We start from the raw sequence: 3,214 nt of genomic DNA, 5'->3' as shown, positions 1-3,214 counted from the left end.
TCTAGATTTAAGGAACTAAACTCAGCAGCAGCTGTATCTTGTGCCTCCACCACACTCTTCTCTGATCTACACTTTTCTACAGAAATGTGCATGGTTACATCCATTTGAGATGGAGATATGGATGCTGCAGTAGCTGCCAGGTCTCCTGCACTCTGACTACCTGGAAGATCAGGCATCTCCTCACCACTCACATCCTCACTGGGGCCGGAAGGCTCAACGTGAACATTTGTGTCTGTATCTCAGGAGAGCTCCTTCCTGCTTAGACAGAAAAGCTTCCTTTGCTGTCTTTCCTTTTCTGAATGCTGCCTCAGAGGGGCGTTTTCTTCTTTCACTCATGACTGCTGTTCTGTGCCAGCTAGAGTGGCAGGGGACAAATAAGCAGGCTGGTAGCAGGGTCTGAATGAGGGAAGATATCAGCATCTTAAGGGCCTAACTGGCTCCTACTACTTCAGTTGACTGACTGCCTATTCTCCTCAAGCGGGTTCAGGGAAGCAGCAGGAAATAGGAAGCTCCCTGAGAAGCTGGTGTTAATCTGTCCAGACTCCTGGGGGTGCTCGAGAGGTACATAAGAGGCTCCTCCTCCTCTCCCTCCCTGCAGCTCCTGTTGCTTTCTGTTATTCCCTCTCCCCTTTTCTCCTGTCTGCCTGTTATGTCTCTTGTTCCCCCTTCCTCCAGCACAGCACTCCACCATCTCTGTGCATCTCCAGCAGAGAGAAAACATATGCACCAGCACCAGACACAATTTTCTACGCTCTGGATCCTAGTGGTGCCCTGCCACAGTTTGGCACCTGTGGCAGCCGCCTCACTTCGCCTCATGGTAAGGCCAGCCCTGTCCTGTGGGCACGGAGAACCTAACTCCCATTGAGGTCAGCCAGGGAGGCTGGATGTGCACATTGCAGGAAATAGATGGTCAGGGCAGCATAATCCACTGAAAAAACTGCAGTTTGCTAATTGCAACCCAGGCTCTCCCTGTGTGGCTCTTTGTCCTGCCTCTGCTGGCTGGAGCATGAGCAGAGCTTTCTGAGACAGCTGCTGCGGCTGTGGCCAGCCAGCGAAGTGCGTTTCCCATCGTCTCTCTTCTGGCTGTGGATGTTTGACTGCAGCAGCCCCGCAGAGGTCCCGGCCTTGCTCTCTAATGTCTATTCTCCTCTTGCTTTCATGGTGCTTCTTGGACCATGGAGTAGCCTCAGGAAAACATCCCAGCTGTGGACACAGGCACCAGCACCAATTCCCCAAGCCAGAGTCCCCTTTGCAATCCAGGGAACCAGCCTGGGTTGTCTGGAGCGCAGGGTGTGGCCCATGGTGACTGCAGACCCTGCCACTGCTGCACAGCGACTCCTGGGACCCTCTAGCCCATCAGCACTCGGCTCTCCCGCATTCTGCTGAGCGGCTGAGATCTGGGGGAACAGAAACCCTTTGTGAGAGACGGAAAATCTCCTCCCAGGAACACTCTGTCAATGGCTGCCAGAGGCCGTCCATGTGAAACCCCAAATGTGCAGCCCTCGGATTCCCACAGGGGAGATCTCAGTTCATTCACTTGTCACCCGTGGGCCGCAGTCTCTGACAGGGGAATGTAGAGGTTTTTTTGCCAATCCTCCCTTCTGCAGCGCCCATAACAGGATGAGGTTTGGCCTTGTGATGTGAGCCCTGGGTCTGAGAATCAGGGCTCCTGGGATCTGGGGCTCTGGAATGGGGTGTGGTCTAGTGGGTGGAGCTGGATTTGTTGACAGTGAATGAGAGGGGCTTGTGCTGAAGGACCCTGGGTCAATCCCCACCACCCGTGATGTCTACATGTGGCCATGATTTTACTTACCTCTCAATGTAGGTTATTTAGCCCATTCCTGGACACAGGTGTTACATCTGCTGCTGGCCACCCCTGAGATGTAGGTCCTTCATCCACACAAGGACATGGCACATCAAGGTCAATCCAGCAGCTCCCATCCGGTCTTCACCTCCGCAATGGACGGCGAGCTCTAACCTGAGCAGAGAAAGACAGGGTGGTGTTCTTGAGGGGAATCTGCTGGAGCTCCTGCATCCCCTGCCCCACCTCACACCCCGACACCCTAAGGGTTTTCCAAAGATACCACTAATCTCGGATAAACAAAGCAGCTGAGATGAGGTCAATGTGGGTGGATTTACTGAGCAGACTGGTTCTAATGGAAGAACAGATTTCTTCCTGCTCTAGGAGATTCCCATAGGAAAAGTCTCGGATGGTTGGGGTGGAGGCAATGCAAACCTCAGCCCCTTGAATGGCAGGAAATCAGGACTCGGGGAGTTAAGGGGTGTCTCTGTCCTGCTGGAGGGAGCAGATCTGGAGATCAAGAAGAGCACTAGTGGCATTGTAGGAAAGCCAGTGACTTCTACCTGTGAAGGTGGCTGAAGCTTCTGGCAGACACTAGAGTCCCGGATCCTTGCACCTCCTTTGGGGATCCCTTTCCTAGGAATAAAATAAGGACACCACACAGAGAATGACATTTGAATCCCAGGTCTGGGATCCAGGGCAAAGGGATGATCTCAGCCAGGCTACGTACCAGGAACCTGATTTTGGTCCCAAGAGCCACAATTACCCAGAGGAGGTTTTCTTCCTCATTTGCTTTCAGGTTATTTACTCACAGTATTCATTTGTCTGCTTTGCCGGGTCTCCACTCTCTGCAGCTGTTCATTGGTTTTAGTAACAGTCTTTCAGTTTTTGCTTCTGTTTCCATTTCTTACAGTGTAGCATCTGCTCAGCACTTTTTAATAAAATAAAACAATTCAAAACAAAATCCTGATCCTATATTGAAGAGGAAGGTTCCTGAGAATTTGGCTGCAGAACTTTAGTGTCTGCATATTTCAGTCCCTATTATTTATTCAGGTGCAGGTCTGATGTAATCTGCGCCCCCAAGAATGCCCATATGATGCACGGGGGTGGGGGGGGCTTAGAATACCTGTTAAAAGAGAGTAGATTAAAAGGTGGGGAAATCAACCAATGCATCAGCCCTTCTCTGCATCATTAAAGCACCAGGCATGGGAGCGAAACAGGTTAAAAATCCCCATGGTTCTTTCCGACTAGACAGACATCCAGAAAGAAAAAGGCCTTCAGCCAATTATTTCCTTACACTCAGAAGGGGTGAAATTCAGCCCTGTGTAGACAGCCAGGGCAAGGTCTGTGCATCACAGCGGGGTTAAGTGGCACTTCACTGCCCAGGTGCTGGGAGACTTCGTGGCAGTTTTC

At 51.5% G+C, this 3,214-nt stretch overlaps 1 long non-coding RNA gene across 1 annotated transcript; it reads right to left on the bottom strand.

Moving 5' to 3' along the window:
- Positions 1-627: 627 nt before the first annotated feature.
- LOC120395004 lies at positions 628-2,671 on the bottom strand. Its single transcript, XR_005592456.1, has 4 exons — positions 2,614-2,671; positions 2,365-2,437; positions 1,814-1,978; positions 628-1,397 (listed from the first exon to the last, which is right to left on the bottom strand). It is a non-coding gene; the product is annotated as an uncharacterized LOC120395004 (long non-coding RNA).
- Positions 2,672-3,214: the final 543 nt, after the last annotated feature.

Source organism: Mauremys reevesii, unplaced genomic scaffold (assembly GCF_016161935.1).
Source record: "Mauremys reevesii isolate NIE-2019 unplaced genomic scaffold, ASM1616193v1 Contig89, whole genome shotgun sequence".
Taxonomy (NCBI): Eukaryota; Metazoa; Chordata; order Testudines; family Geoemydidae; genus Mauremys; species Mauremys reevesii.
The sequence above is the reverse complement of the archived record's forward strand: the minus strand, read 5'-3'. Positions and strand labels throughout refer to the sequence as shown.